The sequence below is a fragment of the Vicugna pacos genome, unplaced genomic scaffold (genome assembly GCF_048564905.1).
Source record: "Vicugna pacos unplaced genomic scaffold, VicPac4 scaffold_20, whole genome shotgun sequence".
NCBI lineage: Eukaryota > Metazoa > Chordata > Mammalia > Artiodactyla > Camelidae > Vicugna > Vicugna pacos.
The window spans coordinates 45,435,808-45,462,135 of NW_027328741.1; the positions used below are offsets into that span (position 1 = coordinate 45,435,808).

Below are 26,328 nucleotides of genomic sequence, written 5' to 3' on the forward strand. Positions count from 1 at the left end.
GTCCTCTGGAGGCATGAATTAAGAAGAAACTCATACTTTGTCTCCTGGACCTGCCTCCAATTACTGTCTTGAATGACTAGTATTTGGGCTATGAAACGAGCTATTTTGTGGTGAAGAGTAAAGACCATAACGAAATATTTTGAAAACCATGAGAGTTTTGTTGTTTCAGGAAAGTAGATTTTGCTTAAAGTCAACATGTATTTTTCATTCACTAAATACTAAAATGTATCAGGTGGCATGTGCTTTGCTTACTGTGCTGGTATCCAAGTTAGACAAGGAATGGGGAATAGATAGAAAATATCTGGAGGAGGTGGTTTCTGTGCTGACACTGGGAAAGTGTAAGTAGGTAAAAGGAGGACACCGAAATTCCAAGGATGAGCTGGAGCCAAAGTGTTGAGTTTGCAACTTAAATTGTTGACAAGCATTTGCCTGGATGTATCTCTAGATACAGTGAAATGTAAGGATATGCCAAGGTAGTCAGTTGCCAGATTTATAAATAAATGACTAAACAGAGTTAAGTTTGTGGGCTAAGAGTTTTTAAGGAATTAAGTGCCACCCTGAGGACGTAAGAATGTATTTGGCTGGAACATAAAAGCAAAATAAAGTATTGACTAGAAAATATAGTGTAGAATCTTGAGGGCAGGAAATTAAAGAACCAACTGGAATGCTTTGAGAACAGCACAAAGAAGACCATAGATAAAATTACTTCTTAAATTGTACCAAATGCTGAATGTGCCATCTGAGACTACATCATGTGAGCTTTATGATTCCAGGGATGACATAAGAGAGATCATGATACCTGGGCCAGTTCCTGCATTTATTTCCAGTTCCAACCTATCCTAACTTAACACTTTTAATTCTTTCCAGGATGAACCAGAAACCACTTAGTAATTTTCCCTCTCTCCATGTTTTAGTCTTTTTCCAAATTCTTCCATTTCTTCTTCTTCCTTACAAGAAATTATTTAAATTTACTCCCATATTTTTCCATCAAATGATCATATCAAATATCTATTTTTGTGTTTAAATGGTAACTTAGTCTCCCATTTAACTCTTAACTCTATTTAAAATAAATAAGGAAAATACAGATACACATCTATGTTTATTGTTCAAATAAGAAAATTGCAGATATTTGTCGACATTTGCCAACATCAATTTTAATCTTTGTTATCCTGCATAATCTGGTAGTCCTATGGTAGATCAGTTGTAATTTGATTGACGTCCATAAGCTGAAGATGGCTGATGAGTTGGCCTTGAAGGAGAGTTAGCTGATATATCAGCTATCACTGGCACTGGAAACCGTGTGTTGCTCCCTGGTTGAAGCTGAGAAAATCGACCTTCATTGGCAGATATGTTGTGATATCTATTTGGAAAAGTAGAAGGCTCCAACATCTGTCCAAAATAATTGCTCTGTGTGGGAGACAAGATGCTGTACTGAGAAGTAGAAGTTGTAGCTGTAATGAAGTTCACAACATGGCCATTTGCTTCAGTGTAGCTGCTTTGGGAGTGCCCGTGGACAGTGGTCAACTGATTTAAAATAGCACGTTGATCCACAGCAATTTGTTCTGGTGGTCTAACTGACATTGATGATGGAGGAGAAAAATTACCTCTGATCCGGGTAGTTGTATCACCAATTATGTGGCTAGTAGAGGGCTTTATTATTAGAGGCATGTTTAAATTTGCAGAAGGCAAAAATGCATTTTCTGCACTAGTGTCAGTCACAAAACCAGAGTTATGATTATCCACATAATCCCCTGCTTAAATGTGCTTCTTCTTGAATTCTTCAGCCAATGAAGATATCAGAGGGGCATTTTTAATCCCAACTCTTCTTTTAATTCTCACTAAAAGCTGGGGACAAACTAGTTTAAAATTTGGATAATGATAGAACTGCAGCTAGACCCAAAGGAGAAAGATTTTAGTAAAATTTAAACCAAAATACAAGACTACAATAAGCCTAACCTATAAAATCTCAGATTTCAAGTTTACAATGCAAAGATAATATTATCAAAATATGAACATTGCTGACAATATTTTGAAGTTCCTTATTTGGAAAATACACATTTAAATAGTATAGTCATCAAATTTAAGGGTTAGCATTTGCAGTAACTGTGAATGCCACTTTTAAAAAGCAGCTTTAATAACTTTATTTAGATTTCTGATAAGATTCATGGTTGCAAGAAAAGTTTCTCATAATCTTGACTACTTAAGACACTGACCTAATTTTTTAGAAAAAATAAAGTATTTTAGCCTTAGTAGTTTTATAAAATTTTCAAAATCTAGCTTTACATTTACATTACCATAGATTGGTGTACAAAATAAAATTTTATATATAAGTTACCAAGCGGTAACTAAAATATCGGAGTACCTTGCTTAAAACAGAAACTACTTTTTCTTCTGCTAGAAAGACATCTATACAAGCAGATCTTTGAAAATTCTGCCACTCTTTACTAAACCCATAAAGTTTAAGCTGTGTAACTTAACTTTTCATACTTCCAGTTTCAAATATTCTGAAAGAGGCGTTTCTTTCCAAAACTTCCTTCTTAAAGACATCTTCATCAATCACTATGGAAGTTCCATTATCATCCCACAAGATGGATTTAAATTGGTCACTCCCAGGCATTTTCCAGAGTTTTCTTGGAAATGCCAGAAAACAAAAATCATTATCTTCATCTGGTTTAGAGACACAATATTTGTAAAATGTTCGTTATATCAAGAATTCTTCAGACAATGTCTGAAAAGCATTTTCTTCAGTCATAGACTTCAAGTCCAAGTCATCAGAGAATATTTGTTCACACAGTAGAGATCTACTGGAGTTTACTGAACCAGTTGATCCATATTTATGGGACACATCTTCAAATTCTGATGAAACTTTTGCCATTTAAATAACTTTTTCTACAGCTACATTTCTAATCTGTGGGATTTTGAGCACTGCAGATTCAAATGATGCTGCAGCAGGCCTGTAAAGATAAACTGCTAGGCCATCATAATGGTTCTCACCCTGAGTAGATGTGACATCACAAAACGACTGGTCTCCTAGCAAATCAAGTGAAACATTCAGCCACTGTTTACTTCTCATTCATTTACTTAAAATGAAGCATATATGATGGTTACTTTTATAGTTTTCAGTAAATATTGTCCCCACAAAATCTTTTTAAATAATTTAATTTTGGGGTCTATGAAATAAAACCAATCTGCAACCTTTTGTACACAAATTTATACCAGATTGGTGAACAGAGTATAAATAAAGAACAAAATATATAAAATAATTTTAAAGTTTCGGAATTTAAAGTGAAACTTGTGTAAACTTGTACAGAAAAGGTATACATATTTCATTATAATTTGTAATTAATGTGAAACTAAATTTGATTTGGAAATGGAAGTAGTTATTTATCTGTGTACTTTACAATAAGTAGCTCTATATTCAAAACATGAGCAGAATAATTATCAGCTTATTTGGTATGTTTATAAATAAATGGTAAATATTTATGAAATAAAACTAGATTAAAAAAATGAATCAAATTTAAGAAATCCCAAAGGGGGGAGTTTTTGTTTTAAATTGTAATTCAGTGCTCTATGTAAAACAAAAGTAATTTAGTATTCTACTTTAAAATTAAAAAAGAGATAATCTTATAGTATACTTACTAAAGTTTATTTTTACCGTTCTTTCATTCAGAGGTTTTTCAGTCCCTAGAAGTAATAAACTTTCTTCTCATCTTTATAATCCATACTCTTGTGGCTTCTGTTAAATATTCCAAAATGATGTTGATAAATACACTTATACACAAGATCCTGGGTTCAATAAAATATGCCTCCATTAAGGAGCAAACAAACAAACAATGAAAAAACAAAGAAATAACAATATATGTGGGTTGGGATGGAAAATACCAGGTAATGCAATTTAGGAAGCAATATGTTTCTCAGTCCTGAAACAGCTGGCAATGTTACTATAATGCGGCATTTTAAGGCAAGTGTTTTGTGCACCAGTTGTTAATAATAGCTATGTTCTGTATCAGTAATCTGTAGTAGATCCAGTTCTAAAAAATTTGTATTATTTATTTAGATATAAATTCCAATAAGCATAAGCCAAATTCAAAATGAGTCATAGAATGTTTCAATAAATAAGTGTTCACTCAAGCTACAATGTAAATTTTTCCTTCAGTATGTGTATATTCCATTCAAAGTAAATATTAGCAAGCTGAATTCATGGCATATTATAAGTATTATAAAGTATAGTTAAGTTGGATTTAGTCCTGATTCATAAATTTTATTTAACGTATGAAAATCTATAAATGTGATCCATCCCTTAAAAAACAAAGAATTGAAAAATAACAATCTCAATATATGTAGGAATATTTTTCACAGATCTGATCTTAACATTTTTATAAAAAATTCTTAACAAATTCGCTCTAGATATAATATGACTAAACATAATAAAAGCCATATATGAGAAACCCATGACTCACATCAAGTTCAATGTTAACATACAGGAAGGTTTTCCTCTGGTCCTATAATAAGAAAAAGTAGCTCATTCTCACAAGTCATAAATTACACTACTAGAAGTCCTAGCCAGAACAACTAGTCAAGAAAAATTATAAAATGCATACAACTTGCACGCAAGCAGTAAAATTTTTAAAGATGACCTATTTATACATAGATAACAAACTTCATAGTCTCCTCCAGTGACTGATAGAAATAATGAACAAACCAAGAAAACTTGCAGAATATAAAATTAATATGCAAAATATCCATTGCATTTTTATATAGTAACAACACATTATCAGAAAGAGAAATTAGGAAGACAATTGCGTGTAAATTTATACCAAGAAGAATAACATAGGAATATATTTGATAAGTGAAATAAATTATCTAAGCATAGATCTATAAATTACAGCTGCAAGAAATATAAGTAAACAAAATATATAAAAGATATTCTGTGCTTACTGATTGTATACAATGTGAGGAAATATTCTAATCTATATTTCACTTGTTCAATCTCACCAGCACAACTTTTTCAGGAGAATCTCCTTTCTTCATTTCATACTCTTGCTTCCTTTTTCATGGGTTAATTGATCATAGGTGTGAGGGATTATATCTCGTTGCTCTATTCTCTTTTATTGATAGGTGTCAGTTTTAGAGCCAGTATCATATTGTTTAAATAACTAAAGCTTTGAAAGACTGTTTAACATCTGAGAATTTACACTATTAAATTTAATACTCTTTTTCAAGATTATTTTGTCAACTCATGATTTTTGTGTTTACATTAAAATTTTTGAAATTATTTCTTCTATTTAATGGAAAAATCTCATGGGTATTTTAACAAGAATCAAATTAAATATAGATTCCTTTGGGTAGTATGGTTGTTTGAAACACATTGTTTCACAACATTAACATAAGAGATCTTTTAATTTCTTTGGAACAGTTTTAAATTCTACAATCAATTTTTTCTATTTTTTATTATAAACGTTTTCTCCTTATTTGTTAACTTCATTTGTAGGTATTCTTTACATATATATATATATAATTATATACATTATATTTAGAAAAACGTTTCCCACACAAATACAACAGACAGAAGGCAGTGGCAAGACATATTCAAAGTCGAGAATGAGAGAAAGCTGCTATCTAAGATAATGTATCAAGCAAGGCTATCCTTTAGAATAGAAAGAGAGATAAATAACTTCCACACAAGCAAATACTAAAAGAATTTAGCAACAGAAAAAGAAATAATGAAACATCTTCTCTAAAAATGAAGAAGCAGGATGCTATAGAAATGAGAAAGTAATAATTAGAAAGGCAATAGCTACAATGACTTACAACAGAATAAACATGATGTTGTAAAACAGGACATCAAAATTTTTAAGTGTCAGAGAGTGAAATAGGAGAATACAGAGTATTTTCTTCCTGTTTCTCTTCTCTGTAGGATGGGTTTGAGTTTGTATTCCTTTCAGTTAATATAAACAGTTATAGTAACGGGTCAATATACATACAAAACAGGGTAGCCATAAGTCAAAATCTTACAATGAAGTCACAAAGCCAGAAAAAAAACAAGATAAAAAAGAAAACTTATCAAGCCACAAACAGAAAAAGAAATGAACAAAAGAGAAATACCAAATCAACTGGAAAATTAAGTTCAAAATGGAAATAAACACCAGTTTATAAATAATTTTTACAAATGTTAATGGACTTAGTGCTTCAATCGAAAGATATATATTGTCAGATTGGATAATATAACAAGACTCTACATTATGAAGTATACAAGAGACCCACTTTAGTAAGAGGAACACCCATCAATTGAAAGTCAAAAGATGGAAAAGTATATTCCATGCAAATGGAAATGACAAGAAAGCAGGAATTGCAGTACTGACTTCACACAAAATAGACTTTGCAAGAAAGGCCATAGAGAAAGATAAACAAGGACATGATATAATAATTAAAGGAGCAATAAAAATGAGGGTATTATACTCATTAAGATATATGCACTCAATATTGGAGCACCTTAATACAGAAAGCAAATACTAATAGATAAAAAGTGAGAAATCAATGGGAACACAATCACAGTAGGAGAATATAACTCCCAATTACCATCACTAGACTGGTCTTTCAGACAGAAAATTAATTAGGGAACAAAGATTCTAAAAGATACGATAAAATAATTGGAGTTGGTTGATGTTTTCAAAACAGTACTTCTCCCCAAAACAGAATATATATTCTTTTCCAGTGCACATGGAACATTTCCTAGGATAGTTTATGTACTCAGGCACAGAAGAAGCCTCAACCAATTTAAGAAGATAAAAATAATTTCAAGCATCTTTTCTGAGTATTATACCATGAAACTAGAAATCAATCACAGAAAATGGAGAAAATATGACAACATGTAAATTAAAAAACATGGTACTAAAACAAGGGGGGAGGTGTTGTAGTAAAAGAAGAAATTAAAAAAATCTTGAGAAATATGTCACAACACTTTACAAAGTCTATGGAATACAGTTAAAGCAGGCTTAAGAGGGAAGTTCATAGTGACAAGTTCTGCCTCAAAGTAGAAGAGCAATTTCAAGTAAATTTTCTAACGTTCTATGTAAACTAATCATGAAAAGAAGAGCCAACAAAACCAAAAGTCACCAAAAAGTGGGAAAATAAAGATCAAGGGAGAAAGAATAGAAATAAAAATTAAAAAATAGAAAAAATCAATCTTATTGTTTTTTGAAATAATCAACAAAACTGAAAAAACTCAGGACAGCTCACCAACAAGAAAAGAGAGAGCACACAAATAACATAAGAAATGAAAATGGAGAAACTACTAAGAGTAAAACAAATTTGCATAATATCATAAGGGATTACCATGAGCAACTGCATGGAAACAAACTGGATAACCTAGAAGAAATGGAGAAGTTTCTGGAAATATTCAGCCCACCTTTATTGCATCAAGAAGAAATTGACCATTTGAACTGACAGATCACCAGAAATGGAATAGAGTTATCAATAAAATAAAAAATCTCTGCAAACAAAATTTCAGACCCAAATAGCTTCACAGGGGAATTTGACCAAACATACAAAGAAAAATACATAACAGTCCTCCTCAAATACTTCCAAAAGATTGATATGGAGCTAGAACTCCCAAAATCACACCATAAGGCCAACATTAACCTGATAACTAAACCAGACAAAGACACTACCTAAAAAGAAAACTATAGGCCAATATCTTTGATAAACATATATGTAAAATTCCTTAAGAAATTATTAACAGAATCCAACAGCATGTAAAAGATCATGCACCATTATCAAGTTAGGTTCATCCCAGGAACACAAGGATGCTGTAACATATGCAAATCAATCAATCAATTGTGATACACCATATCAACTAAAGAGACGACAAAAAAGCACACGATCATCTCAGTAGATGCAGAAAAAGCATTTGATAACATTTAACACCTATCTGCAAAAAAATTTCTTATCCCAGAGGGAACAGAGGCACCATATCTCAACATAATAAAAGGTATTTATGACAAATATGTAGCCAGCAAGCTACTCAATGGTGGAAAAACTGAAACCCTTCTCACAAAAATCTGAGACAAGATAAGGTTGCCCATTCTCACAATTTCAATTCAATATAGTCTTGGAAATCCTAGCCACAATGATGAGGCAAGAAAATTTGATTTCCTATCAAATTATGCAAAACATTTCTTTTTAGGACTGAAACAAATGATCTTAAGGTTTAAATAGATTCATAAAAGATCCATAGTTTCCAAAGCAATATTGAAGTAAAAGAAAGAGGCTGGAGGCATAACCCATCAGGTCTACATACACTATTGCAGAGCTACAATAATGAAAATGACATCATATTGGTAAAAAAACAGGCATATGGACCAATGGAACAGAATAGAGAGCATAGGAATAAATCTACAGGTCTATGTTCAATTAATCTTTGACAGAGTAGCCAGGAATATGAGAGAGAAAAGACCATCTCTTCACCAGCTGGTGTTGGGAAAACAGGACAGAAGCATGCAGAGCAATGGAGTTAGAACAATCCTTCACTCCATAAACAAGAATAAACTCAGAATGGCTTGAAGACTTAAGTATAAGCAAGACACAGTAAATCTCCAAGAAGAAAACAGGCAAAACACTCTGAGATAAATCTCAGCAATGATGTCCTAGAATAGACAACCCAGGTAAGGGCTGTAAGAGCAAAATTAATAAATGGGACCTAATTAAACTTATAAACTTTTGCACAGCAAAGGGAATCATAAAAGAAGCCAAATGACAACCTACAAGATTAAAGAAAATATTAAGAATCGATGCAACTGATAAAGTCTTAATTTCCAAAATATAACGTCTTCATACAACCTAATAAGAATTAAAAAAAAAACAAGAAACCCGATCTCTAAATGTGCAGAAGCCCTAAATAAAGAAATCTACAATAGAGACATTCAAATACCACACAGATATATGAAAAAAATTACTCACTATCATTATCAGAGAAGGGCAATTCAAAACTATAATGAAGTATCACTTCACAATAGTCACAATGGTCATCATTCAAAAGTCCACAAACAATAAATACTGTGGAAGCTGTGGAGAAAGGGAACCCTCCTACACTGTTGGTAGGAATGTAGATTGGTGCAGTCATTTTGGAAACAAGGATGGGGATTCCTATAAAGAATAAAAATAAGCAAAATATACGATCCAGCCATCCCACTTTTGGGTATATATCAAAGGGAACCCTATTCCCTAAAGACACCTGCACCCCAATGTCCTTAGAAGTGCTATGTACAAGAGTCACAACATGCAAGCAACCTAATTGCCCAACAACAGATGACAGTATAAAGAAGTTATGCCATATTTACAAATTGGAATAATATTCTGGAATAAGAAATGATAAAACAATGATATTTGCAGCAAAATGGATGTCCCCCAAAAGTGCCATTCTAATTGAAGTAAGCCAGAAAGAGAAAGAAATATAATACATGACATTACATATGAAGAAGCTTAAAAAAATATTTGGATGAAAACACTATGATTTCATCTACAAAACTGAAACACACTAGCAGATCTGCTAGAAATTTTATGATTACTGCGGAAAGGGGCTGCCAGAGGATATATTTGGGAGCTGTAGATTTATAAATGTTATCCACTATATATAATAAAAGATTTTTTCAAAATTTCTTTTGTATGACACAGCACAGTAAGTTAAATATCATGAAGTAACGTTTAATAGGCACAGAATTATACACATGTACGGGGACACTATGATGTACACCACAGATTGACACATTGTTAATGGCATACTTCAATGATAAATAAACGAATAAATATGTAAATAAATAAATAAATGACATTTAATAATAAAAGAAAAACAAAGATTCACAATACTTAACTTTACACATCAAGAATCTAGGAGAAAACAGAAAGAATAAAGAAGAAAATTGATTCAATGAGAGTAAGGCAAATAACAAGAGAAACAATTGAAAAGATAAAATAAATACCAGTCTCTGTTTTTTTTAAAAATAAAGTGGACAAACATTTAGGTTGGCTAAGAAAATAAAGACTCAAATAATATTAGAAATAATAGATAAGATATTAGCTCTCATGTTGTAGAGATGCATAGCATTATAAGAAATTACCACTCGCCAAAAATTTGAATGACCGAGAACAAAAGACAAATTCCCAGAAACATATGTCTTCCCATACTGAATCAAGAAGTAATTAGAAAGTTAAATAGAGCAAAAGTGTGCATGAGTAATTTAGTAATCCATACCTCCCAAACCAGAAAATATTTACAAGATGACATTACTGTTGAATTCTGTCATACATTTGAAGACAATTTTTCACCAATTCTTCCCCAAATCTTCCAAGAATTTGAAGGGGGTGAAAGATTCCAAACTTGTTTTATGATGCCAACTTTATTTGCATAACAATGGTAGAAAGAACATTAGATGCAAAATATGGAATATTAACCCTGATGAACACATGTGATAAAATTCTCTACAAAACAGAAGGAAAATGAATTCAACAACACATTTAATGTATCATACACATGCATGAGTAAAGGGATTTATCCCTGGGTTTAAGGATACTTCAAAATATTCAAATCAATAAAGGTGACATTCCACACTAATAGAATGTGAAATAAAACTCACATAATCTTCTCAATAGGTGGAAAAAGAGCATTGTATATAATGCAAAATTCTTTTAATATACTCCCAACAAATTAAACTAACCCTGTCAGTGGCAAGATATCATATACACACAAACACTGTGTGGAGAGAAGCGAAGAAGTTCCCTGTTTATTTATTCTTAGAAGAAGCATTTATACAGGACATGCACAATAACTCACATATCATCTAAGTTATAACAATGTTAATAATCTTAAGCTATTTATGTCCCCATGCTCCTGCAGTAAGCACAGGATGTTAAATTATCAAGGATTGCTTTAAAGTTCATCACGGAAATTCATTAAGTAGGCCATCTCTTAACAAGCCGGCTGTGCCTGTCTTAGGTTGTCCTCCTCTGAGGATCTTACCCAGCATAGGCTATCCAGCCATCCATACTGGATACAATGAGCAGGCCATTTCTTATCCAGCCTGGATATGTGACATTCCTCACAGCTTGTTTATCAGTTCAGCCCATGGGCTTATTCTCTAGAGCCTTCAGACAGGGGCCTACAAACCCAACATCCCTAGAGAGAAAAATGGATGAAGAAAATTTGATGTATATATGCAATGGAATCAATACTTTGCATTCCTATCAACAGTGTCCATGGTGTTACTTTATCTCCACAATCTCACCCACATCTATTTCTTTTCTTTTTGATGAGAACCTTCTGACAAGTGTGAGGTCTTGTCTCATTTTTGGTTTATGACTTACCTAATAGTTTATAACTCTGAATATATTTTCATGTGTCATTTAGCCAACTGGATGTTTTCTACAGATAATTGATTCCGATCTATCTATTCAGTTCGTATGGACACTGTTTTTATTTGGATTGTTTGCCCTTTTTTGTTGTTGTTGTCGGGTAAGAGTTTGCCATATATTTGGATATTAACACTTGATTGGAAAACATCACTTGAAAATATATTCTCCCAGTGAGTTGGTTGACTTTTAATTTTTTTGATCATTTCTTCTGCAGTGTAAATCTGTTTAGAGTCATACAATCGTATTTTGTTAGATTTGCTTCTGCTTCCCTTGCCAGAGGAGACATATGTAGAATCAAGGTAAGTCCATTTTCAGAGTGTACTTCTTAAGTTTTACCTTAGGATTCTTTGTTTTCAGGTTTTATGCTTTACATGCGCAGGAGTGGGATTGCTGGATCATATGATATTTCTATCTTTATTATTTAAAGGAACTTCCAAAATGTTTCCAAAGTGCTTTCACCAATTTTCATTCCCACAAACAGCGTTGGAGTGTCCCTTTTTCTCCACAACTTTCCCAGTCTTTATTATTTGTAGAGATTTGGATGACAGCCCTTCTCACTTGTGTGAGGTAAAACATTATTTTATTTTTGTCTTGCCTTTGTATAATGATTAGGAATGTTAGCATGTTTTTATGTTTCTGTTTGTTATCTGTGTGTCTTCTTTGGAGACTTGTCTTCTGCTCATTTACAGGCTTAGTTGCTTGTAGATTTTTGAAATGGTGTTGTATGAACGATTTGTGTATTATAGAAATTAGCCTCTTATTGAATGCATTGTTTCCTAATGTTTTCTCCCATTTGGAAATTCATCTTTTCATATTGCTTATTTTGCTGTTTAGAAGGTTTTAATTTTTATTAGGACCTATTTGTTTATTTCGCTTTTACTCTTTTCAGCTTGGGAGCTGGACATTTGAAAAATTCGCTGCAATTTATGTTTTGTTTTGCATCTGTTAGTTTCCAGGAATTTTATTGTGTCAAGTATTAGATTGAGATATTAAAAACATTTTGAGTTTATTTTTATACAGTGTGAGGTAGTGTTCTAATTTCATTGATTTACATGTAGCTCTTTTGCTTTCTCAACATAACTTGCTGAAGACTGTGTTTTAGGCATTGTATGTTTTTGTTTCCTTTGTCATAGTTTAGTTGACCATAGGTGTGATGTTTTATTTCTGCCTCTGTGTTCTGTTCTAGTGATATAGATGTTTGTTCATTTTCCAGTATTGTGCTGTTTTGATTACTGTTTATATAATATAGTCTGAGATCTGGGAGGATTATGGTTTATGCCTCAAACTTTGTTCTTTATCCTCATAGTTCTTTTGCCTTTCTGGTTCATTTGCAGTTCCATACAAATCTTAGGACTGTTGAAATTTCTGTGAAAAATATCATGTAGTTCGATCTGAATCACTTTATATCTGTTGACGATCTTTTGTAGTATGTATATTTTAACAATATTAATTCCTCTGTACTAAGACCTTGAGATTATTTTCCATTTCTTTGCATCATCTTCAAATTTATTTATCAGTGTCCTATAGATTTTATTATCTTGGTTTTTTTCTTAGGCTTTTCATTTTTGATCTGATATAACATGGATTTTTTAAAATTATGGAATATTTCATTGTTAGTGTAAAGAAATTGACTGTTTTTGTATATTAATCATGAATCATGCTACTTTGCTAAATGTGTTTATTAGATTTAGTTATTTTGGTGTGGAGAATCTTTAGGGTTCTCTGTATAGATTATCATGTCATCTAAAATAATAACAGTTTTACTTCATTCAGTCCAACTTGAATAACTTATTTTCTTGTCTGATTGCTGTTGCTAGGACCTCCCATACTGTGTTTAATAGAAATGGTGAGAGTGGACATCCTTTTATTATTCCTTAATTTGCCTTTCAGTTATTCACTTTTGCATATTATGTTGTCTGTGGGTCTGTAATTAATGACTTTAGTTATGTTGAGATATATTTCCTGAATCCTACTTTGGTAAGTGTTTTCTGTTGTTGTTTCTGTTGTTCTTGTTGTTGTTGCTGTTGTTGCTGCTATTTAATGAATAAAATTTGAAGTTTGTGAAATGCTTTTTATGGATTTATTGGGATGACCACATCATTTTCCCTTTTGGTTTGGTTAATGTGGTGTATCAATCTGATTGATTTCATGTAATTTCATCCTCTCTTATGACCCTGTAATGAATTAAAATTTACATGGTGTATAATTCATTTTAGATTTTGCTGGATGTAGTTTGCTAATGATATTTTTTAAAATGTTTGCATCTATATCAATTAAAGATATTGACTTGAAATTCTCTTCGCCTGTATTTTGTTTGTTGGCTTTGCTATCAGGGTGATGATAGCTTCATAGAATTAATTTGTGAGTTTCTCACATCTTCACTATTTTTGAATAGTTTGAAAAGTATAATTTCTGCTTTGTATTTCTGTACGGTTTTGCATGGGAGCTGTTTAAATCTGCACTAACGTTTAACGATTTTTTAAATGCAGATTCTACCTTTTTTCTAATAATCAGTTTGTTCAAATTATTTGTTTCTCCTTATCCCTGTCTCTTTCTAGACATTTGTCTTTTTCTTCTAATTTGTCTAGTTTATTGGAATGTAAGTGTTCACAAAATGATCCTTTTTGTATATCTGAGGAAACAATTGTTATTTCTCTTCTTTTATTTCTTACTTTATTTCTTTGGAGCATCCATATTTTCTTCATGATACACCTGGCTAGAGGTTTTCTGATTTTGTTTATGTTAAAAAGAAAACAAAAACAAAATTTTTGGTTTTACTACTCTTTGCATGGTTGTTTTTTCCCTCTAATATATATTTGCACCTGTCATATTTAGGATCATGTTTTTTTCTTTTTAAACTTTTTTTAATTGATTTTTAATCATTTTACATATTTGTCTCAAATTCCATTGTAGAGCACAACTTTGTAGTTACAATGAACATATAAACAGTTGTCCCATTTTTTTCCCCTGTGAGCTGCCGTAAGATCTTTTATATATTTCCCTGTGCTATAAAGTAAAATCCTGTTTATCTATTCTACAATTTTGACCTCCCAGCCTATCTCTTCCCACACCCCAGCCACTTGGCAACCAAAACTTTGTATTCTCTTCCTGCGAGTCTATTTCTGTTTTGTATTTATGCGTTATTTATTTGGCTTTGTTTTGTTTTTAGATTCCACACATGTGCCATCTCATATGGTATTTTCCTTTCTCTTTCTGGCTTACTTCTCTTAGACTGATTTTCTCCAGGACCATCCATGTTGCTGAAAATGGCATTATGTTGTCAGTTTATAAGGCTGACTACTAGTCCATTGTATAAATATACCACCTCTTCTTTAGCTAGTCAACTGTCGATGGACATTTAGGCTTTTTCAATGTCTTGGCTATTGTAAGTAGTGCTGGCTATGAACATTGGGGTGCAAGTGTCATTCTGAAGTGGGGTTCCTTCTGGATTTATACCCTGGAGCGGGATTCCTGGGTTATATGATAAGTCTATTCCTAGCGTTTTGAGGAATCTCCATCCTGTTTTCCACAGTGGCTGCACCAATCTGCATTGCCACCAGCAGTGAAGGACGGTTCCTTTTACTCCACAGCCTCTCCAGCATTTGTCATTTGTGGATTTTTGAATGATGGCCATTCTGACTGGTGTGAGGTGAAACCTCATTGCAGTTTTGATTTGCATTTCTCTGATAATCAGTGATATTGAGCATTTTCTGATGTGCCTTTTGATCATTTGTATGTCTTCCTTGGAGAATTGCTTGTTTAGGTTTTCTGCCCAATTTTGGATTGGGTTGTTTATTTTTTTTTATTCAGTTGGATGTGCTACTTATATACTCTTGTGATCAAGCCTTTGACGGTTTCATATGCAAATTTTTCCCATTCCGTGGGTTGTCTTTTTGTTTTAGTTCTGGTTTCTTTACTGTGCAGAAGATTGTAAGTTTCATTAGGTCTCATTTGTTTATTCTTGCATTTATTTCTTCTACAAGAAAATTTTTGAGACGTATGTCAGATAATGTTTTACCTATATTTTCCTTTTGTAAGTTTATTGTATCTTTTCTTATGTTTAAGTTTTGATCCTTTCTGAGTTTATTTTTGTGTATGGTGTTCTAGCTTCATTGGGAGTGTTCTAGGTTCATTGAATTACATGCTGCTGTCCAGTTATCCCAACACCAGTTGCTGAATGGACTATCTCTATTCTATTGTAATTTCTTGCCTCCTTTGTCTAAGATTAATTGACCAAACGTTTGTGGGTTCATTTCTGGGCTCTCTATTCTGTGTCATTGGCCTATATTTATGTTTATCTACCAATACAGTGCTGTCATGTTGAACGTAGCTGTATAGTATTATCTGAATCATTAGCGTAATGAAATGCCACTGATATTTGAACCTTAAACTTGTAACCTGCTTCCTTACTGAATTCTTTGATCAGCTGTAGTAAATTCATTCTTTATCTTGTGGGATTTCTATAAATAGTAACATATTATCTGCATATAGTGAGACTTTTATCTCTTCCTTTCCAATTTGCATACCTTTTACTTCTCTCTCTTGTTTGATTGCTGTGGCTAGGACCTCCAAGTCTATCTTGTGTAAGAGTCATGATAGTGTGCATCCTTTTACTTTCCCAGATTTTAGTAGGAAGAATTTGACTTTCTAACTGTTGAGTACTATGCTGGAAATAGGTTTGTTATTTATAGCTTTCATGACGCTGTGATATAATCCCTCTATGCCCACTTTGGTGAGTTTTCTTATCATACATGGGTGTTGAAATTCATCAAACGCATTTCCTGCATCTATTGAGATGATCATGTTGTTTTGGTCCTTTCTCTTGTTGATGTGCTGTATTACACTGATTGACTTGCATATGTTGAACCACCCCTGTGTCCCTGGCATGATCCCAACTTGGTCATGAAGTATATTCATTTTTCTGTGCTGTTGGATTCTATTTGCTACTATTTTGGTGAGGACTTTGTGTCTGTGTTCATCTGTGATATTGGCCTATAATCCTCTTTCTTGGAAGTGTCTTTGCCTGGTTGTGGTATCAGGGTGATTGTGGATTCATAGAATGACTTTGGGAGGATTCCTTCCTTTTCAAACTTCTGGAAGAATTTGAGAAGAAATGGTATGAGTTCTTCTTTGTACGTTTGGTAGAGTTCCTCAGTGAAGCCGTCCGGTCCTGGATTGTTATTTGGAGGGAGGTTTTATATTGCTATTTTGATTTCATTTCTAGTGCTCTGATTGTTCAAGTGGTCAGTTTCTTCTTGATTAAGTTTTGGTGGACAGTATGTTTCCACAAATGTGTCCATTTCCTCTAGGTTATCCAGTTTGTTTCCATAAACTTTTCATAATATTCTTGTATGATATTCTGTTTTTATATTATATTAGTTTGTAAATTCTCCATTCTACTTTCTTATTTTCCATATTTGTGCTCTCTCTCTTTTCTTATTTTTGAGTTTGGCCAGTGGTTTCTCGATTTTACTAGCTTTTTCGAAAAAGCAGCCTTTGGATTGGTTGATTCTTTTCCTAGGGTCTTTTTAAACACTATATATTTTATTTCCTCCCCATTATTTATGATTTCCTTCCTTCTGCAGCCTTTGTGGTTTTTTGTTCTTCTTTTTCTAGTTCATTCTCCTGATGGGTAAAATTGTTAATTTGTGATTGTTCTTCTTTTTTGAGGAAGGCCTGTATCTCTTTAAACTCCTCTCTCAACACTGCTTTTGCTGTGTCCCATAAATTTAGTGTGGTTTTGCTTTCATTTTCTTTTTTCTCAAGGTATATTTTCATTTCAGCTTTGATTTCTTCATTGACCCTTTGGTTTCTTAATAACATATTGTTTAATCCCCATGTTTTGCTTTTGTTCTCCTTTGTTTCTCTGTTGTTGATTTCTAGCTTCATGGCATTGTGGTCAGTAAAGATGCTTGAGGTAATTTCTATCTTCTTAAAATTGCTGAGCTTTCTTTTGTGCCCATGTATATCATGAATACTGGAAAATGTCCCATGTGCACTTGAAAAGAATGTATATACTATTTTGTGGGGGTGCAATGCTCTGAAAATATCCACCAAGTGTAATATTTCTATTGTATTATTTAACTTCTATGTTGCCTAATTTATTTTCTGTAACTATGACAAGTCCAGTTATGTTAATGCAGTGTTGAAATCTCCAACTATGATTAGATTCCCAACACTATCCCCTTTTATATCTGTTAGTAATTATTTCATGTACTTAGGTACTCCTCTATTTGTTGCATATGTATTTATGAGTGTGCTATCTTCATCTTGTATCACACCTTCAATCATTATAAAATGTCCTTCTTTATCTTTCTTTATGGCGTTTGATTTAAAGATTATTTTGTCTGAAATCAGTACTGCAACACCTGCTTTTCTGGCTTTTCCATTTGTATGAAATACGCTTTTCCATCCTTTCACTCTCAATCTATATGTGTCCTTCTCTCTGAAGTGGGTCTCTTGTATGCAGCATATTGAAGGTTCTTGCTTTATTATCCAGCCTACCACTCAATGACTCTGACTGGAGCATTTAGTCCATTAACACTTACAATAATCGATGATATGTTTGTGTTTATTGCCATTTTGACCTTAACTTTTCAGTTGATTTGGTATTTCATCTTTGTTTGTTTCATCTGCCTTTTTTGGTTTGGTCATTTTCCTTTGTATTGTCATTAAATTTATTCAGTATTAGTGACTCCCTGAATAAGTTTTTGTCTTGTTTTTACCCTTTTTTATGTCTATTAGACCATTGGTATAACTGATCTTATTAAACTGATAGTATCATGATCTAAAAACCATCCTACTGAGAACAAAATATTTTAAAAGGAAAACCCCCCCAAAAAATTCTCTATTTTCCTTCTTCCCTTTCCCACTCTCAATGATTTGTATCTCTTGCTTTCAAGTTTTGTGTTTATTTTATTTGTAATTCTTGAGTTATCACGCTTCCAGCCGTGAGTTTTATATTTCTGTAGCATCCTGCTGCTTTTCTTTGTAGAGTACAATTTTCAAAATATCTTTTAGCATGAGTCTAGTGTTGCTAAACTCTAGTAGCTTTTCTTTTCTGTGAAATTCTTTATGTCTCCTTTTACCATAAATGATAGCCTAGCTGGTTAAAGTATCCTAATGTATATAATTGTTTTCATTCAGGACTTTGAATATATCTTGCCACTCCATTCTGTTCTGCAGTATTTTTTTTTGTGAAATCAACTGTGTGCCTTATAGGGATTCCCTTGTAACTCACTCTTTGCTATTCTCTTTCTGCCTTTAGGATCATTTCTTTCTCCTTGTCTCTGGCCATCTTAATTACATGTCTTGTTGAGGGTTTATTTGAGTTCTTCCTGTTTGGGACACTCTGAGCTTCCTGTATTTGGATATCTGATTTCTTCTTTACGTTTGGGAAGTTCTCAGTCATGATTTTTTCAAACACCTTTGCAATCCACTTTGATCTTTCCTCCCCTTCTGGGAAATTTATCATGCCAATATTGGCATGCTTTCTATTATCCAATAGGTCTCTTATGCTTTTTTCATTTGTTTCTCATTGTTTCACTTGTAGCTCTTCTCATTGTCTGCTTTCTATTGTCCTGTCTTCTAAGTCACTAATTCATTCCTCTGCATTGTTTAGTCAGTTTTGTGACATCTTTAGATCATTCCTCATCTCAGTCAACGGTTTTACCTTTTCTACTCAGTTCTTCTTTATAGCTTCCATTTCATTTTTAACATATTTTATATGTCTGAACACTATGTTTTATTTCCTACAGTAATTTGATCACTTCTTTTTTGAAATCTTGATCTAGTAGGATATTGATGTCTATTTCACTGATCATTCTTTCAGGGGATTTCTCTTGCTCTTTTAATTGGGAATGGTTTGTCTGCTTCTTCATCTTGCACCTACCTCTCTGGCACTGTGGTTTATGGAGTATCAGTTATCTACTGTGGTCCTAAAGGAGGTTATCTACCTAATGTCTATTTAGTAATACAACTAAAAAAGAGTTAAAAGAGAGAGGGAGACAAAGAATTTTAAAGAACGGGAAATAAATGTTTGAAGACATTGTAAAATACATAATAGAAGAGCAAGTTGAAGCAGAGTTTTGAAAAATAATAATAATAAAAATATTTTTGAAATTTCAATGGGATTTGAAAGGGGGTATTTACAATTGCCTAAGAAGTAAACATTAAGAGGGTAATAGAAAATGGAACAGGAAAAATCAGATTAAAACAAGGGGGTGGTCAGTGTCCTCCTGGAGACTGTGTAATTTTAATGTGAACTCTTTCTGTATTCATCCTGGTTTGGAAGCTCAGCTTGCTTATTCCAGTCGCCCTCCATTGGGGCCCTTATCTGTGCAGCTCCCAGGGCCTGTCGGCAAGCAGATCACTCCTACTCCCAACAGTGGTTCTGGAGCAGCTCTCTTTATTGTTGGCTGTCTTGTCACTGCCGTGACCGATGCCTCATTCAGAAGTTTCAGACTGACCAGGCAGGAGTGTGCATCAATCCCTCTCCCAGCCACATGGTCAGGGGCTGCCTTCCAGCCCAAGTGTTCAGTGGCCAACAGCCCCCTCAGGGTGCCAGTCTCACCACTGTTATGTACCCTGTCACTCATCTGGACCAAAACCCAGTGCCTTGTTTGCCTTGGCAGAGCAAGTTCTCTGAGGAAATAGGACAGAAAGATCTTATCTGCCTCAGGCTGTAGACAAGTCCCCATCTGGTGCTTGAGGCTGCTAAGTCCTTAGGAGTGAATGCAGGTTTTGCTCTCGCTGCTGCCAGGGTGCAAAACACCAGAGGCTATGGTGGCTGTGTCTGAGCCCCAGGTTTCTTGTCATAGATAGTTTTGTGGCTTTTCAGAGATGGGGAATGCACCTTTCCCCTCCCAGTACACGTCTGCCCTGTTGTTAAATGGAGGGCCCAGGTTATTCCCCCCTGTGCACTGACAGCAATGGCACACAGCTCCCTCCATTCCCCTAGGCTGCCTCAGTGCATCCATCCTCATCTTTCACCCAGATCAGGCAGCATGGCCCTGCCCCCAGCTGCCAGGATGCATCTTGCATTCGGGGTCACAGGGATCTTCTGTGCCTGTTTAACTTAGTATTGTCAGTCAACTTATACTCTGTAGAGGTCCAATCCTTGGAGGTGCTCCCTCCATCCTGCAAACCTCTCAGTTGGAGAGGGGAAACCCAGTGAATGAGTGCCAGTCTTTCTTTGCTGCTCCCTCCCTGTGGGAACTGTCCCAATCTGTTTTGCCTTTTCTTCTTTCATTCTTCATTTTCTTCTACCAGTTTTTATGCATCTTAATCTTTTGAAGAGGACATTGTTCTATCAGAGTTTTGTAGGTTCTCTGGTTAGCTGAGTGGGTCTGTGGATGTGAGTCTTGGTGCACTTATAGGAAAGGTTGAGCTACGAGCATCCTTCTGATCCATCATCTTGGCCTCCCCCACAATAAGTCTCACTATATGGTGGAAGATAAACACGCCAGGAAATACATGGAAAAGATGTTTCTTGGGAATGATAAGAAAGTGCAGTTTGCAATGTTCAGCTCATACAAAATACGTTTTAAAATAAGGGCCACAATGAAAGATAAATATGAAATTATATAAAGAAAAAGAGATCAATATAAAAATAGAGTATTACACTCATTAAATTATATATGGACCCAGCACTGTAGATCCTAAGTATAAAAAGAAATATTAGTAGACATGAAGGAATTAATTCATTATAAATCAGTAATAGTAGATGGCTTGAACACCTCACCATTCTGATGGCCATATCATCCAGAAAGAATATCTGTAAGGAAACAGAGTTCTTAATGGCATATTAGATCATTTGAGTCTAACTGAGCTATTGGACACTGCATCAGAAAAGGAGAACACAATAATTTCTCAAGTGTGCACAGGATGTTATCTAAGGAATAAACCACATATTATGTCATGAAATGAGCCTCAGGAACTTTAACCTATTACAGATTACAGCAAATATTTTCCATACACAAAATTATGAAACTATGCAACAACTCAAAAAAGAACAGGAAAAACACAAACATGAGATTAAACCTCATCCTTTAAAAAAATAAAATAAAACAAGGTCAATGATGAAATCAAAGAGGTCATAAAATCATACCTGGGGAAAAATTGCAATGAAAACACAGCTTCATCAAATGTATGGGATGCAGCAAAGGCAAATCTAAGAGGGAAGTTTAGAACAAATCTAAGAGGGAAGTTTAGAACAGTTTCTACAAGGAAAAAGAAAAACCTCACAAAAAGGATAAAGCTTACCACCAAAAATAACTAGAAATAAGAAGAAACAAAACCCAAAGGCAGTAGAATGAGAAATCTCTGATGATTAGTTTGAAAATAAATAAAATAAAAATTAAAAAAGAAATTAAAATTCATAAAATCAACAGCTATTTTTTCATAAATATTTTTACATATTGATAAGCATTTAGCAAGGCTTATCAAGAAATACAGAGTGGACCCAAACAAAATAAGAAATGATACAGTAGAAATGATTTCTGATAGTACAGAAATGCAAACAAAGATTATGGAAGCACTCTGAGCAGTTACGTGACAACCAACTGGACTACCTTAAAGAAATGGACAAATTTCTTGAAACGTACTGCCTGCCAACACTGAATAAAATGAAAAATGAAAACTTGAAAAGAGCAATCAGTTAAGTTAAATAAAATCTATAATTTTAAAAACATGCCTTGAATAAAATGCCTAGATGCCTTCAATACAAACTCTTTCCTCTCAACTATTTCAAAAATTGTAGGAGGAAGGAAAATTCCCAAGGTTATTCTATGAGGCCACTAATACTATGATAACAAAGCCAGTCAAAACACTACCAAAAAAAAACCCAAAAAATGTAAACACAATATCCTTGATGAATATATATTCAAAAATCCCCCAAAAACATCATCAAATACATAGAAAGGATTATAAATGAGGATCATTTGGATTCCTTCCAGAGTCACAGGGATAGTTCGACATACACAATTCCATCAGCATGACACATATTTAATAAAGGAAGGGCAAAATTCAGAGGACCATGTCAATACAGAATGAAAAAGCATTGGACATAATTCAACATACATTCGTGATCAGAACTCTCATGAAAGAGAGTACAATGGGAACATCTCTCAACACACAAAAATTCATTTATAACAACTTATAATACTTAGGGGAAAAGCTGAAAGCCTTCTGGGTAAATTTGGAAACAAGACAAGGATTCCTACTCTCAGCACTTCTGTTCCATAGTAAAAGAAGAAAGGAAAAGGAAAGAAAAAGAAGTAAAAGAAACGCAAAATAGAAAGAAAGAGGCAAAATTTTCACCAGTACTGATGACATAACAATCTACATAGAGTCCTAAAGCCTCCACAGAGACTAATATCAACAATAAGTAATTTCAACAAGGGAGCAGGGTACAAGATTAATGTAAAATTGTCTGTTGCATTTCTACACATTAAACATGAGACACCATAAAATGGACATTGGAAGCAATGCTATTTAAAATCCCACCCCCCGAATACATTGGAATTAATGCAACAAATATATGAAAGCTCTATATACTTAAAATAAAAAAAAATTGACAAAGAAATTAAAAATGATTCAATAAAATGGAAAGATGTCTTGTGCTCTTGGATTGAAGGAGTTAATATTGTTAACATGGCCGAACTACACAAAGAAACCTACAGATTTAGTGCAATTCCTGTTACGAAGATGTAGTATTTCCCACAGAACCAGAAAATAAATAAATCTGTTTTACATAAAAACATTAAAAATTGTCAAAATGATCTTGAGAAAAAACAACAAATCTGGAGATATAAACCTCCCTGATTCCTTACTATACTACAAAGCTACAGTAATAAAAACAGCATGGCATTGGCACAGAGATATAATCAATAAAATCAGATAGAGAGCCTAGAAATAATTCCACACACCTATGGGCAATGAATCAATGTTAAAAGAGGCTAGATTACACAATGGAGAAAAGACAGTCTTGTCAATGGATGCTGTTTGGAAAGTTGGACATCTACATGTAAAACAGTGAAATGAGAGCATTCCCTGACATCATGTAAAAAAATAAACTCCAAGAGTATTAAGGACCTAAATGTAAGACCTGATACTATAAAACTTCTAGAAGGGGATATAGGTGATACACTATTGGAAATATATCATAAGAATATTTTCTTGTATCAGTCTCCTATGGCTGAAATAATAAAAGCAAATATAAGCAAATGGGACCTAAATAAACTTGAAAACTTCTTCACAGCTAAGGACACTTGAATGAAATGAAAACACTGCCTGTGTAATTGGAAAACTTATCTGCAAATAGTGCAAGTGACCAGGGGTAAATAGATGCAGATTAGAAGATGTAACATGGATTTAGGTTACCCAACTCAATGTGAAAAACAAAAACCCAATCAAAAAAAGAGCAGAGTACCTGAGTTAATATTTTTCCAAAGGAAACATAGAAAAGGGTAACATGCAAGTGATAAAAATGCTCAACATTACTAATTATTAGTTAATAGCATTTCAAAACCACTTTTTAATATCTTATATCTCTGCCCTCCCCTATCATTTCTTGTTTTGTATTGGTGAGTTTGCTAATCTCTCTTCCAAAAGGCAGTCTTCTTCCAATGCTTTCTGTTGCATTATTCATATCATTTATTAAGTTCGTCTCATCCTCCAATAATGTTTGTTTGTTTCATAGTTTTAGTCTCTTAGGTAATGTAATCTGTATCATCATTTATTTTATTCATGAGCTAGCTAAACTGCTTTCTGAGTTTTGTTTTTTGTATTGAGTATCTGTATGACATCTGTTTGGATTCTCTATTAGTTATACGGCAATATTCCATGACTTTAAGTTTGTTTCCTTCAGGGTTGATATTGTGTGTGTGTGTGTGTGTGTGTGTGTGTGTGTGTGCGTTTGCCTGTGCGTGTGTGTCTGTGACTGTGTCTGTGTCTGTGTCGGTGTCTGTGCCTGTATCTCTGTGTGTGCGTGCCCTATAATATTACTGTGATTGGTCATGATCTTGGTAAATTATTACTCTGATGACACTAAAACACAGATTGGGATTTGGAGTCCTTGCTTTTGTTTTCTGGTAGTTTGCAATATTGCACAATTTTTGGTTTTACCTATCTGAGCTACCTCTGATAATATTTCAAAATGGCACTTTCCAGTCGCTACTGTCTGGATAAAAGATTGCTTACATTGTCACTCCTTACACAACTCTGGTAGTTAATGCCACTGTTGTCACTGGGCCGTTGAATCCTTTCTTTTATCTGATATCCCTAAAGACTCTGTGCACACACTGAGGAATAGTGTAAAGACAGGTGGGTCATTGGAATCAGGCAAGTGCCTTTGCCATGTCCAATGTTGCAAGGTACAATGTCTCTACCACTATGAATGTGGAGTAGGGAGAGTGTCATGAATGTGTGAGTGTCAAAAGGATGGAAATTCTGTCTGCATTGTGGCTCCCTCCTAGTTACCTGTGACCGTGAGTACTGATGCAGTTGGAGGCTGAAGATTTGTGAACCACTGAGACCCTGTTTCTACTGAGTTCTCTGAAACTGTGGGCTCAGATACCCTAGTAAGTGGGCCTTGGTTGCAGGCACCAACACTGCTTTTCCCTCATTTAAGCCAACTTTATGTGTTTTAGCTCACCAAACTTCAGCTGTACACATGTGTTCTCTAGTATTGTTTTGTGTTGTAGTTATTTTGGTTGAGATGTGATTGTTTCACTGACTGTAGATTTAAGGGTAAAGACAGAAATAGTTTAAACTTATGTCACTTTATTCAAAGTCTATAATTTTTCATTTAAAAGCTTAAATTCTAATAAGGACATTATAAGAACAGTAAAGAAAGTGAACAAATCACCTCCCTTAATAACAGAGTGCTACAAAATATTTTGTTTTTCCTGGGTTTATTTCTTCAAAGTTTTTCCCACATGCATGCACATTTTAGTATAATATATGCCTATAATCTCTTTAAAATCATTTAAATTATTAAAATATTTCTCTGTGCTGTAAATATAGCCCTGTTGCTTTTCTATTTTTTAACTAGAATCTTCCATAATTCTGTCTTCCCCATCCTTCTTCCCTGTCCCCAGTGTAAACCACTACTTGGTACACTACACATATATATGTGATTCTGTTTCTTCTTTTTATGATTATTTCTCTTATATATTTAGTTTCCTCATGTAACTGGTAACATAGAGTGTTTTTCACTGTATGTCTTATTTTCCTATGTGCAACACTCTCTGGGTCCAGTCACATTGTTTCAAATGGTAGAATTTTATTTTTTGATATGAGAATGACTACGTATTTATTATGTTATCTATATCTCACATCAACTCAGCCAATCATCTGTTGATGGGCAGTTGAGTCGTGCTTCTATCCTTGGCTATTATAAATGATGTTGTTAAGAATGTTGTGGGTAATATATCCTTTAAAGTTAATGTTTTCATTTTTTTCAGATTTATATCAAAAACTGGAATTGCTGCAACTTCTATTTCTAGCTTTCTTAGCACTGTCCCCACTTTTATAATAGTGGATGCATCAATTTATATTTCTAACAACAGTCTACTTGGGTTCCATTTTATCGACATTCTTATTAATGTTTGTCATTTGAAGAATTTTTTTAATAGTCATTTTGGCTGCTGTGAGATTATATTTCATTCTGGTTTTGATTTATGATTTCCTAATGAATAGCAACATTATGTTTCTTTGTGCATGAAAATCATCCACATGTCTGTTTTTGAAAAGTTTCCATGAAGATCCTTCAACTGTTTATAAGTTGGTGTATTTGTTTTTTAAATATTGAGTCTAATATGCTATATATACATTATGGATATTAACATCTCATTGGTTTCATAGTCTGAAACTCTTCCTTCTATTCTGTGTGTTGTCATAAGTCTTGCTGAAGGTTTCCTT

At 33.7% G+C, this 26,328-nt stretch overlaps 1 long non-coding RNA gene across 1 annotated transcript; it reads right to left on the bottom strand.

Moving 5' to 3' along the window:
* Positions 1-1,126: 1,126 nt before the first annotated feature.
* On the bottom strand, positions 1,127-2,704 carry LOC140693714 (uncharacterized). The gene is made up of 2 exons (XR_012069413.1): positions 2,479-2,704; positions 1,127-1,407 (listed from the first exon to the last, which is right to left on the bottom strand). It is a non-coding gene; the product is annotated as an uncharacterized lncRNA (long non-coding RNA).
* Positions 2,705-26,328: the final 23,624 nt, after the last annotated feature.